Consider the following 14,794-nt stretch of genomic DNA (forward strand, 5'->3'; position numbering starts at 1 on the left):
TAAGTACATATTATTAGTAATTTTTTTTTAATTTTAGGATCTTAATGTCATTAATGGTGAAAAAAGGTAAAAATTTTAGTTTAAATTATTGTTTTAAGAAAATGTGTTGTATCTTCCATAGGATATTATGTTGTGCATAATCAATCGAGGTATACCTAGGTCAAATCCAGAAAACGTTTCTTGAATTTTGTTTCCAAAAAATGAGGAACTAAAAACTAAATTAATGAGAGCTATACCTTGCTCCAACTTAAAAGTCACTCCTTATACCGTAGTTTGTGAAAAGCATTTTAGAGTGGAGTAAATTATCAGGATTTGAGAGTCAGGTACTGGTATTACAAACATTTTGGTATGTATTATGTATAAATAATGTTTTTAATATTTAGTTGTTGCAATAGTATCAATTATAATATTATGCAACATTTAGTAGATACCTACCTAATTGAATTGTTTTTTCAGATAAACCTGAAACATTTTAAGTAGACTAGTGAAGTCTCCTTCTATATTCCCAGGGCTTCAATACCTGTCCAAGCCCACCAAGAACAGAAAATCCCACACAAAAAGAGTGCTGTACAGTTCAATAGAACAGGTAATAGCAACTTTACCATTTTGTAGCTCATAATATTTGAGATTTTATTATTAGATAAATACTGCTCCTACCTAATCCTCTGTAGTCTGTACCATAAAGTACTCCTGGTTTGATGCTTTGCGGCTACAATTATGTACCTCATATTATGTCTGGGAGCTAATAGAGAGACATAGAGGTTCTCGGGTGTTGCCCGACGAGACACCCTACAACCCATGATAAATCATGACTTGCATATTGTCTCCTGTACTAGTCCATATTCATATAAACCATACTCCATTTGCGTATTCTACTAACTATTTATTTGAATACTTATATTTTATTTCATATAATAATTTATTATCTATTATGTTTGTTGCCGGTCAATGAATCTAGGTAACATGTAAAATATATAAAAACATATTTGATTTAGAACAATTTGGTTACAAATTCCTTGTTAAAAATTAATTTAAAATATCAATAGTATTTTACAACAGTTTAATAATTTTTATCTGTGTATTAGGGGCCCATTATGACATTATAACACCAACAACCAATATCCTAGTATTCATTACATTACGGCAAGTGTAGGACTTAATGGACGTTGGCGACATGAACAGTGACCATATCTGTTTGATTATAAAGTACCACAAACACAAAGCTGTTTGCATGAAAACATATAAAAAGAAAACGGATGTCAGAAGGTAAAAAATGTATTTGGCTTTTGTCGCTTTATAAGAAGAAGCAACTTAACACTGTTAAAAAGGATAAATAATAAATAAAAAAAAATATATTAAGGTCCAAATTAATATTAGAGAGAAAACTAAGTACTGCAAAAGATGATTGAAGGGTGCCGGTGCAGGTTTTTCCAATTTTCCGGAATTCCACAAAATTTGAAAATTATATTCTATATCTTAGTTACTACCTTAATTATAATACTTTTTCACTAATCTACAGCTAGATACCTACTTATTTAAGGGGGGGGGGGGGGCAAGCGTGACCGCAGGATAAAATCTTACCAGGGGAAAGATAAAAATTACTTAAAATATAATATACTCACTAATTAAATAATAGTAGAATCAAATTAATAGTAATATTTAATAATAAAATAATAATATTTAGATGTTTAATAATTTGACTTAAACAATATTCTTATATTTATTAAAGTTTGTAGGTACATTTAAACATTATTAATCATTAAATAAAAATTGAACTCTTCTCTCTTTTTTTTTTTTAACAATGTCTTTATGAATATACAATAGAGCTAATTCAGTAGTACATTTATTAAGTACATTTTACCAACTTTTTGCGACAGCAGTATCAAAGTTGGAAAATTCCTAGTTGTAAGTTCATTATATCCATACATATTTAAGGTTTTTTTTCATATTATATACATTACATTCTTAATGCATGTAACCATTAAAATTCTTGTTACTATGAATATTTAATGAGATAACTGTAGTACGATAACTGACGATAATATCTTATAGATATGTACAAACGTTGGAGTACTAGGATGATTGTTTGGACTGATGCCTGACGAACTATTCCAAGAAATTGCCAAAAAATATTCTATTGTGAAATATTTATGAATATAAATACTTTAAAATCCTCAAAATTTTTTCTTATACCCTCGACTGGGAATTTTCTGTTTAATGCATCAAAAATATTAATAAATAAATTTGAAAAATGTTCAGTCTTAAACTATTTTCGAGTTCTGGTACTTTTTGATACTCTCTATAATATTTTAAGCCAACTGCAATTGAATTACTAAATATCTGTGAAAACAAGTATGAGATATAAAACTGATGTAACATAAATATAATTATAGGCTTAGGTAGTAAAAAATAAATATTTTCTTTAACAATCTAACCTGATCCGCTAGTTTTACGCAAGGCTGGGCAAGTTAATGATTTTTTTAACTCAGTTAAGTTAAGTTAATATGCACCAATAACAAAAAGTTAAAAGTTAATACAAATTTTTTTTTTAACTTTTTATTTATTTAAAAATTAGTTAATTTTTTTTTAAGCATACTTTATTTTTTTACAAACCTTGAAACCCAAAAATAATTTTTGGACTATGACTATAGAACAAATGTTTATACTTTATACAGTATACTGTATTTCATTGAAGTTTTCATTTCTAAAGTTGTTTAACTTCATTGAACTTTAAGAGGAGGGTCATTTTAAAATTTTTATCTGCTATTGATGCTCTTCTCTTCTCGAACAACTGTCCTCCAGCACTGAACAAGGGTTCTACATGCGCAGATGATGGAACTGCAGTATCAAAATTTAAGTATAGCTTTTTAAGAATTTGTGGTAAATCATTAACATTTTTTATATTATTGTTTGTAAAATAATCATTTATGATAGTTTTAATATCATTATCATTATTTTATATTACAGTTTCATTGAAACTAAAAAAATCATCCTCAGAATTGTCACCAGAAGAAGTATCAATATTTTGAAAAGTTGAACTTAATATTACATTACTTTCTTGTGAATTTTCAACACATTGTTCACTAACATATCCATTATCCATATAATGCTTCTTTAATATAATTTCTCTTATCTGGATCTGTCCAGTGAAATTTAAACTTGGGTTTTAAACAAGCTGCAAATTGACATGCTTGAGATTCAGTACATTTTTGGAATCTATAAAAATTGATTAACTATAAAATATAATAGCAATTTACAAAATAATAATACACTAAAAGTAAATTTTTTTTCGCATAATTAGATGACACATTTGAATGTTTAAATATTTTGGATTAATGGATGGGTATATATATTTCACATTCACAACTAAAATTCATTACCTTTTGTCTGTACCTTTCTTTAATGCATTAACAAGCGGTCTACAAAAAAATTAATTGTTCATCTCGTTTAATGATTTATTTATTACACTTATTGTAGGGAACAGGTATCCTAATGACGCATGTTTATCTCCCTGTAGTATATCCAAGGCCTGAGCTATAGGCTTCATAACCTAATAATATTTAGAAAACAATAAAATTCATGTTATAAAAAATGATATTATAATAACTACATACAAATTATTAGATTAAATTAGTCATTTACTTTGCAATATTCATTTAAAAACGCAACTTCACGAGGTTTTGAAATAATTGGCAATTGCAGCTCAATACAGATCATTTAAATTTTTTCTATATGATTCTCAACACATTTTATGGCGGCATAGTAAGAATTCCACCTGGACATACAATAAAATGTTAATACAATTAAGACAATTATTTGTATATGTTTCAATACTTTTGTTCAAAACAAAAAATTCTAATTTATAAATAATAAGTAATAAACTTGTTGCATTAGGTGTAATAAGATATTGACCAAGGTATTGTTTTATTTGATCAGCACTAAGCTTTGACTGATTTTGTTTGTTAAAAAGTTTTCGACACTTTCCGAACACTCTCTTACTCATAAGTCTATATGTAACATCCTTTGCAGCTTCACGTATATCGTTCACAGCAATAAAATTTAAGGTGTGTGCTGTACGCATTTGATGGGGAGGCAATGAGAAATCTAAAGACATTTCTATGTTTGGGGATTCCAAAACATCGGTTAATTCTATCATTTCAATATTTGTTGGATCAATATCCGTTTCTGCTGTTTCTGTGGCATCCATTTCATTAACTGTATGATCAGTTTCAGTTTCATTTTCATTTTCATTACTGAACACTCTAAAGTATAAATTTACATATACAATCAATTATTTTAATCTATAGTTCAAATCTGTTTAGAATACGTCATTATTCCATTAGTTCATAACTGTAGCAATGTACTTTATACACACATACATAAATATAATGTCCAATATAAAACAACAATATTATTATATTTAAAAAATTAATTAATTAATTCATACTGACTCAAATAATACATTTTGAACTGTTGTGATATATTTAATATTATAACCTGTATGTGTTATGTAGGTACTTTATTTGAAATGCAAAAAGTCTAGAGAAATAACAATATACATACCTAAAAGACTCTACGAAATTTGCAGCATTGTCTGTAACAACGAGGGTTGTTATTTTTGAATATTAAATTCATTAAGCACCTTATCAATTCATTCAGCAAAGTTATCATATGAATGATGCCCGATCATGCGTTAGCATGCAAGTGCTTTAGAATTGCGTTCCAGTGTGCTAGGCTCAATCCAATGCACCGTAAAGCCAATATATGAACTATGACCAGAAAATAAATAAAAGTAATAGTATTAAAATCATTACATATTAATATTATGTGCACAATAATATAATTTAATTTATAATTAAATTTACCTATGAAATATATTCCGACAGTCTGCAGTTATACAAACATAATTAATATTTAAAAAGTCATCCTTCATTTGTTGTATCATCTGGTTATACATGAACTCCACATTGCGCATTAGGGTTCTTCTCGAGACTGGAACTTTGTTTGATGTTATTTGACAATACTTAATAAAATATGTTCAATTAAAGAATACGGAGAGACAGTACTAATAATTATGAGCTGTAAATTAGCATTGTCAAATTCAGCTTGACTTAAATTTTTTGAACAAATTTTGCCTACTTCGCAAAGTTTTAACTGTTTTTTTTGATTCTTGAACAGAAAAATCTTCATTTGATCTTTTTTTGGTGCAAATATTGAACGCATTTAAATGATTGTAATGTACAAGCTGGAAAATATATTATTTATTAGGTATTCATTAGTAATATTTAAATGTCCTGTCAGCATATTTTATTTTAGTTTTAACTTTAATATGTGTTCTTAAATTTGAATTGGATGTTTGGGAAGTAGAAATCTTTTTATTTTTTGGTTTGCATAAAATGCGCTTGAAATATAAATTTGGTCCATCATATTTGCTTGATAATTGAGGCGTTGACATGGAAAAGGTACTAAGTCATAAAAACCAAATTTTACAGGAGAAGGAAAAAACTGATTTTAGCATATTGTATGATTTACAACCAGTGCCATCTTGTGTTCAACGTAATTATTAATATTTAAAGAAATTTGAGTTAGTTCTTTTTCCAGGCCATTGGCATATGTATTTAGTACCTTTTCAACGAAAAAACGAAAAATTGATTTTTTTTGACTTAGTACCTTTTCCATGTCAACGCCTCAATTGTTCAAAGTAATCGTTTAAGAATGGCCATCGTAATGTTATTTCCGTTTCAGTCATGACAAAAATCTTAATGCTGAAGACATTAAATACCTAATAAGATACAATTCAAAATAATTAAACATCTATTTCCACTTTAATATTAGTTGTCACTTACCTTATGTCAATGTCCTTATATTGATTTAAATTGTTGAATATGATGAGTAAGTATTTTTAATTATTATATTTTAATTATAAACGTGCATACTGTTTGTGTCATTTGTGTGTAACCAAAAGTTCATAACTGATTACTAAATATTACTGATACAGTTAAAGGCCCATATCACACAAAATCTTAGTATCGATTATTGGTTTTTGTTTATTTTTAGACTTGTTGGATTTATTAAATTCTTTTTCCGAAATGACGACTTTGGTCGTCGATAACAATAATATACCCATATAGGTGTAGCCATAATGCCATATAGTCATAAAGGGTCTATATTATTATTGTTACTTGATATAATTAATTTAATAATATAAAACCTTTAATTATAAAATATTTTCTGATGTATACACTATACATATAGGGTGTTCCTTTAGAGTACAGGGTGATTGGAAAAATTTAAAATTTTTAACTTAAAACAAATCACGGTAAATATTTTTGACATAAAAATGAAATAGACTGAAATAGTGAAATGTAAAAAATTAACTTAACTTACTCCGTAAAATGAAAATCAACTTGTTAATTTCACGTTAATTAAAAAATAAATTTAATAAGTTTATAGTTAAGTTAATGAATATCCAAAAGTAACTAGTTAAGTTAATGCCCAGCCTTGGTTTTACGTTCATCTTTGAAAAACTGACCAAGCACAAATGTCGTTTTGTTAATTTTGGACAAATTCTTTTTGAAATTTGTCTTAGGTCATAATAAATTGTGCAATGATTCATAATGAGACCAACTAATTGATTCATTTTCAGGAGATACCATTTGATTGTAGAAGTAATTAACTACTGATTACTATAGTGTGTTATTGTACATGTGTTTTAAACCTACTCTTAATGTTTTTTTTTTGTATAATCTATTTCGTACTGTTTTTAGCAAATGTGGAGCATCTAAAAAAAATAGATTCTACGTTTCCTATTCATTGGGTGTATAATACTATTTTCAAGAATTATCATTTGTTCCATTTATACCAAATTCTTTCTAATGTTCTATTGGAAGAACCAGCATCAGAAACAATACTATCTATCATAACACCAGCATTTTCAAGCAATGATATTGCCTTTATAACTACCTAATTGTGTGAGAACAATACCTGAAAAACATAGTAATATACATATTATTAAGTTTATATAATTATGTTTTAGTTATCATTCACTGGTCCTTTTGAACAAAATACTGCAATAAGCTGAGTAATGTTTTACCCAAGACTTTGAAACATCATCACAAGCTCGTGATCTGCCTTTTCACCTGTATTCAAAGAAGGGTCATCGTTACCAAAAAAGAACAAGCAAAAGGGCCGTTGGTTAAATTGATCATTTGATCAATTTTATGTCTGACCATAAGGAGTTCAGTCTGGCAGATTTCTCGGTACCTAATGCTTAATGGGAAGACCTTACCAAAGAAACTGAATGAACTTGGTAACTTCAAAACTGCAGACCAGTAGAAAAAAGTAGGCAAACATAACTATTTTATTCACAAACGTATTATAAATTATATTGCTGGACGTACAAATTGTTGGCATAATAACAAGTGTTGACTGTTTGTTGATACAAAGCTATTGTAGTTAATATAGATATATGTTTTATATAATATAGATGTGGCGAAAAAAAAATTCAGATTTAAAAAAGTACCTTGGTCAGACTGGAAATAAAACTACTAGAATGCCTCCAGAATCAAGTGAAAGGGAGAAATTAATAATTTCTGGTAAAGGAACGTCAGAAGGTATCGGTGTAGCTGAAGCTGGATTTGGGCAGGCTACATTCAACCCAAATATCGATGACTACCAATTTGAATGTATCGGACTTGAGATAAAAAAAAATTTATTGTTAATTAATTATAAACAATTTTTAGTTAAATATGAATTATTAAATGCCAAAAATATTTTGCAGGATCACAACAAATTAATATATACTGTAACTGAAGTAGAGGATTTAAGTGAAACTATTATTAATGCAGAAGAGGTATTTTATTTCTACAAAATGTACCCAAGTTAGTAAGTACATATTATTAGTAATTTTTTTTTAATTTTAGGATCTTAATGTCATTAATGGTGAAAAAAGGTAAAAATTTTAGTTTAAATTATTGTTTTAAGAAAATGTGTTGTATCTTCCATAGGATATTATGTTGTGCATAATCAATCGAGGTATACCTAGGTCAAATCCAGAAAACGTTTCTTGAATTTTGTTTCCAAAAAATGAGGAACTAAAAACTAAATTAATGAGAGCTATACCTTGCTCCAACTTAAAAGTCACTCCTTATACCGTAGTTTGTGAAAAGCATTTTAGAGTGGAGTAAATTATCAGGATTTGAGAGTCAGGTACTGGTATTACAAACATTTTGGTATGTATTATGTATAAATAATAATATATATATTACATTCTTAATGCACGCAACCATTAAAATTCTTGTTACTATGAATATTTAACGAGGTAACTTTAGTTATGCCCTTTTGATATCACTTGTTCTGACATATGCCCTTTTTGTCCACGACTTATGTCTTTTTGATTTCACTTATTTTGACTTATATTTTTTTGTCCAGGCATAAGTTCGTAGAATCGGTTATGTATAGATATGCCCTAATTATTTCTCCAATGATATGAGTAATATTTGTTACTGACTAATGCCAAAGTACCAAAAAAAAAGCAAAAATTAAGCTTTATATCTGCGGAATAAAATTTTTTTGTGAAAAATTGACCTAAGCCCCGTCTACCTGGGAGCAAAGAATTACGGATCCAGGTTTTTAACCTTTTTAATGAACTGTAAAATAATAGTATAATAGTTTAAAGATTTATGTCATAAATTATAGAATAAAATAAATACAGTGGAACCTCGATTATCCGGGGTAATGATGGGGAGGGGGTCACACGGATAAATGAAAATCACGGTTAATCGAGACTTTTTATAATAATGAAATTTTTATTTAATTTTAATTAGAAATACATAGGTACAATTTTATAATAATGAAATTTTAAAAATTTGATTCAATTATAATTAGAAATATGTATACATACATAATATACATACAATAATTTTATACAACAAGTTATTAGGGCTTAAAATATGAAGTTATCAGTCTTTGTTTTTTTTGGTTTGAAATAATTTTCCTTACTTCACTTCTAATTTTTCTTAAGCCAATAATGTCATGGAAGTCAAAATCGATGTACAATATTGCTTATCTTCATATTATTATCGTCAAAAATGTCATTAATATAATTGTCGATATCGTGTATTATGTAATATAAAATGTTCGATTATAACTACATATATATCTACAGTCCATACTTATTTTTAAATTTTTGGAAGAGTGAGCACGGTTAATCGCAAACACGGATAATCGAGTCACGGATAATCGAGGTTCTACTGTAAGTTTTTTTATCCTGAAAAGTAAAACAATTTAATTTAGATTTGAAATAACTTTCATTATTTATAGAACATCTCTGAAGGTAAAACCATGAAATTAAATTGTTTATTTTTATGGTTTTTTTTATGAATACAATAATAATAATACATCTGAAAGACCTTTCAACACTGCAAGTAGTTTCTGGAAGTGAAATCGCTATCATAGCACACATTTGTATAGAAGGAAGTAATTCAGTTTCCTTTAAAACATCAATGAAATTCATCGTATCTGACACTTCTTTTGAACTCCACATATTATAATACCATACTAAACCTTCTTCTACAATATTCTCCACAAATTCTCCATAAAATTTTTTGATTCGATTGAGATGCTCAGATATTTCCTCTTGAAAACTTTTTAAAACTTTTTGAATGTAGAGAAAATATGCAAAAAGCATCTTCAATTTTTTTTTTTGAATCCGAAATGTTAAAGATGATATTAATGAGGCCAATTATGGAAAAATAACTGATATTTTGTAGTAGTCTATTGTATTATTTGTAGAATAATTTGATCTTAAAGTCTGTTTTGAAGTAATTCTTGGTACCGCAAATTCAATACCAAAATCATCAGCATACTGTTTAATATATTTCATTAATATGTTAAAAACCTGTTCACTACTACTTCTATCAGCTGAAATAATATCAGTCAACTTTTGTACATGCTTGTGTACTGAAAATAAATCAATATCTACACCTTGTAGTTTGTTAGTGACTGGTTCAATAATAGCTGGATATTTTGCAATTACCCTTAAACAAACTGAAAACTGTAGAGTAGTTATTGAATTAAAAATATATACTGATTTAATTGATGTGTTCTTATTACCATTAATTTTAAGATAATTAAGAGCTTCATCAATATCAATACACTTTTCATAGAACTTCTTCAAAGCCTTGTGGGATTATGACCATCTTGTTAAACACAATTTTGTCAAACTTGGAGCAACCGAACTTCGAAGAGAACTTTCTTTAAAAATATTAATTGTTTCTTTAATAATTGCGATTGTATTCCTAATTTCTGGAATAGAATTTAATTTATTTAGAACTAAATTTAATTTGTGACTAGAACAATGTATCAAAGTGCTTTATTACACTTATCTTGAATTCGTTTTTGTACCCCACTAATATGACCAGACATAGTGCTGGCACCATAATATCCTTGACCAATTAATTAATTAAAATCTAATCCCCAATCAAGCAATGACTTAATAATTACATTTGAAATATTTTCTGCATCTAATTTATTAAATACTATAATTCCAAGAAAATCTTATCTCATAGTTGGGGATTGATTTTCGATAAATGTATTCCTTATACATATTGACATTTGTTCTGTTCCACATATATCCATTGTTTCATCAGCAATGATAGAATAACATTCAGCTATCTGGTGTTGTAATGATAGCTATACAATTTTTTTTTTTAATTTAATATTTGTGTACAATATATTGTCATGTTGACATATAATCAATTTTTACATATTTTGTTACTTGTCCTATATATTCTACATAGTTTTAACTTTAAACTACCTAATCTTTGGTGTCCTTATATAATTATAGATTTTTCATATTTAATTTGCTTACAATGTACTTAGGCCATAGACATTTTTTTTATAATAACTTAAAATTTAAACAAAGTTAATTTTTGTTACTTTTTTTTTTAGTATTTCTTAGGCTTAACATTTATTTTCTTACTTGTACTAGCTTAAAATTTGGTTTATTCTTTGTATTCACTGCTTTAAATTGATTATACCTTATACTAACTTAAATTAGGTTAATCATTTTACATTTGTTTTCAAGCTTATGCTGATTTAAATTAGGTTAATCACTCACTATGGTATTTACTTGCTTTTACTTGCTTTACAGTTTTTTATATATCTTATTCTAACTTAAATTAGGTTAATCAATTAAAATTTTTTTTTTTAGCATTTATTTATTTTAACATTTATTTTTGTGCTTATGTTGACTTAAAGTAGGTTTAATTTATTTTAGTACTTAGGTAAGTAGGTTATTTGTATTTTTTATTATTTTTCTGTAACTCTTGTACAACAGTTATATAATAGTTATACAGGTAGTCTTAATAGTTCGTGTTTTTTTTTTTTTAAAGTTATGTTAGTAAAACAAAACATTTATTGGGGTTTTTATTTTTAGTCTTGTAAGAGGTTGAGTCTCCCATAAGATTTGGTAATAATATTTTTTTTGTTTTCATAATATATAGTTTGTTTGACTTTTGATATTATTTATTTTTTTTTTTGTGTGTATACCAATTGGTTTGTTAGGGTATTTTGTTAATTCCTTATTTCTTTTTGTATGATTTTCGCTCGAAGTGATTTATATTTTATTTTATTTAATCGTTGTGTTTTTACCATAGTTTATCGTATCTTTAAGTTTTATATTGTGAATCAATGAAGCGAGTGTCGGTATTTCTTGTATGTGAACTATATTGTTGGGAATTTTACTGGACATTTTTGTTGTAACGGTGTACAATCTACAATTCCCATCGTTGATGACGTTTTCTCCTGGTTTGAATATAGGAAATATATTATTGGCTTGATTTTTAGGTTGTACCATGTCTTTTATTTTTGTTTTATTCTTATTATTATCATTAAAAAATGTATGAATGTTATTTATTATGATTGCGTGTACTTTTGATTTCCAATTGTGTGTTATGTTTTGTTCATCTTTATGGTATATATGTATTTAATGTTAGTATTTTGAAATTCAGAGTATATTAATTGTTTTATTATAGACCAATTTAATTTGTCTATCCGTGAAACTAAGGTGGGTATTGCAATTTTTGAAATATTTAGTTTTGTAGCTTCAAGTTTTAGATTGTGAATTGAAGATTTTAGATCCTTATATTTGGGCTTGTGATAATGTACATTTTTTGTTATTAAGTGAAATATAGTTTTATAGTTATTGATCATAGGTATTGTGTTCCCCACATTTATTTCTTGTAATGCAAGTTGTGGTTTAGTATCACTGTATACTTTGGATATTAAATTTGTTATCCCCTTATTCATTTTGAGATCTGCAGATATACAGTGAGCTATAGCAAAGTTATGTGGGCAATTAAATATGCTACCTGTTAATTCTATAATATTATTGGTATTATCTATACTATTGAGCGCATTTATATTAATGATTTTTAATTGGATATTTATATTATTATTTATAATAATGTTACTGTCTTTGAAATTGATCAGGGCATTATTTTTGATCAAAAAGTCATTTCCAAGTAAGATTGCGCTGCTTAATTGTTTTACTATGTGAGCATCAATATTGAAATAGTTATTGTCAATTTTGATTTTAATTTTGGTTATACCTACTACGCATAGTGGTTCATTATCTGGTTCTGATAGCTGTAGTGTACTCGGTGTTATTGTATTATTACTGGATAGTAGTTCTTGTCTAATACAACATATGTTTGCCCCCGTGTCACTGTGTCAATTGTTATTGGTAAGGTAATATTATTAAATTGAGCTTCAATATAAATAGCATCGGGTGTACAGTAAATTTTATTTATATTTTGTTTCCGTATTTCTCTATTTAAAGATGAGCATTTATCAGAAGAGCTTAACCTTGTATTTAATTTTTTTGGCTTTTTGTTAGTTGAACTTGAACGACAAGTGATCGCGGAATGTCCAAATATTTATTGCAAATTGACATATTATATTAGTTTTGTTTTTAAAGTAACATTCATATTCAGTGTGGTTATTCTTCGAGCATATCGAGCATTGTTTTGTGTGTGCTGAATTATTATTATTATTAAAATAATTACTATTTTTTTTTTGTGATATCTAAAAATTGGGTCATATTTAGTAAAATTGTTTTGAAAGTTATTATCATTGTTTATCTGAGATAGTTTTAACTGATCTATAGTTTCTTTTAAGTTTTCTATTTCCTCTCGTAATTTGCTATTTTTGTTGTTTTTCATTTTATGATTTGTATTTATTTACTGGATTTTATTTTCAATTATCTCTGTTTCATTTCATATGGGTTTTTATCTATACTATCTGCTGTCATAAACTCTATAACTTCATATTTTCGAACGTTTTTTTTAAATTCATCAAGCGTTTTATTTCCTAATATTCCTATACATCTTAATATTTTGGGTTTTAAGCCTTTCATTATACTTCGTACCTTTTCTCCTTGTGACATATCTTTGTCAATTCGCCTACACAATGACTCTACTTCATTAATGTAAGACACACTTTGTTCATCAGGTTTCTGTTTCAAGCATTATTCGAATTTTCATGTATCTACAGTGATACGTTTTTTAATTACAACAAAATAAGAAAATTGTTACATGAGAAATTGAGTGAATATCAAATGTTGTAAAAATATGAATTTCAAACGCTCATAAAAATTTAATTAGACTTTCTTGTAGACATTTTTTTTTTTGATAGAGGTAGACAAACTTATGGATAATTTTGTATTACATTTTCGAATCTCAGATTTAAAAAGAAAAATTTTTATGAATTCTCAACTCAAAATAATTTGCTAATTTTCGTGATTTTTCCGTATTTTGTCAAAATTTTAACTTTAAATGCTTATAAATAAAAACTGTGATCAAGGATTTTTAATTTTTTTATCCACTTTTGAAACAATAACCTAGGAGCTTTTTATTATATTTTCAAGCTTTTTTAACCAACAAATAAAATTGTATTGATATTTATAGAAAAAAAAACTAAAAAATATGGAAACTGAAAATGGCCGTAAACAGCTCAAAATAAGTCAAAATATTTGGAAAATGTTAGGTATGGTGTATAGAAAATGCTCATATAAACAATCAGACAAAATTGCATGTACGGTCGTTTGTTTTAGAGTTGCATCAAAAACCAAAATCGATTTTTTTTAAAAACAGATTTTGCGTAAAAATTCCCGTTTTTCCTAAATTTTTCTTTTGTTTTTCACGTCGCTTTTGAAAACTACTGTGCACTTTCGTTTTACTTTTGACCCCCCAAAGAACCAACTAGATTCACTTTCCTATTACAAAAGTTACTGTTGAAGAAAATCCAAACACTTTTACTGTCCTAAAAGGTGATGATTGACACAAAAAAAAATTTAAAAAAAACACACATCATTGTAAAATCCATACATTCATCGCTTCGCTAAAAATCTAATTAATTATAATCATTAAGATTGGGAAATTCTATATTTTGTATCCCGCGAAATATCCTAACCTAACCAGATACTAATTAGAAAATATTACAATAGTTCGTGATACTATTGATGATAATTTGTAAGTCCGTATTTTGATTACTGTTGATTATATTAATTAATTTTCATATAATTACTGATAAGCTCGAAAAAGTTTTATTCTATATGACTATATATTATTTTATATTTTTGATGGTAAAATGGAATACTATGCATGATATTAAAGTACAGTTAAAAATTCCAATGGGGGGCTATGGCCCCGTTGCCCCCCCCCCCCTGCGGGCGTCATTGGGGGGGGGGGAGGGTTGATACGGTGTATTTTATCAACAAAAATTACTTTGTAGG

The 14,794-nt window shown here is 27.2% G+C and overlaps 1 pseudogene; it reads right to left on the reverse strand.

Moving 5' to 3' along the window:
• Positions 1 to 3,376: 3,376 nt before the first annotated feature.
• On the reverse strand, positions 3,377 to 5,455 carry LOC132938959 (uncharacterized; annotated as a pseudogene).
• Between the last annotated feature and the right edge of the window lie 9,339 nt (positions 5,456 to 14,794).

This window comes from Metopolophium dirhodum, chromosome 2, assembly GCF_019925205.1.
Source record: "Metopolophium dirhodum isolate CAU chromosome 2, ASM1992520v1, whole genome shotgun sequence".
In the NCBI taxonomy this organism is placed as follows: Eukaryota; Metazoa; Arthropoda; class Insecta; order Hemiptera; family Aphididae; genus Metopolophium; species Metopolophium dirhodum.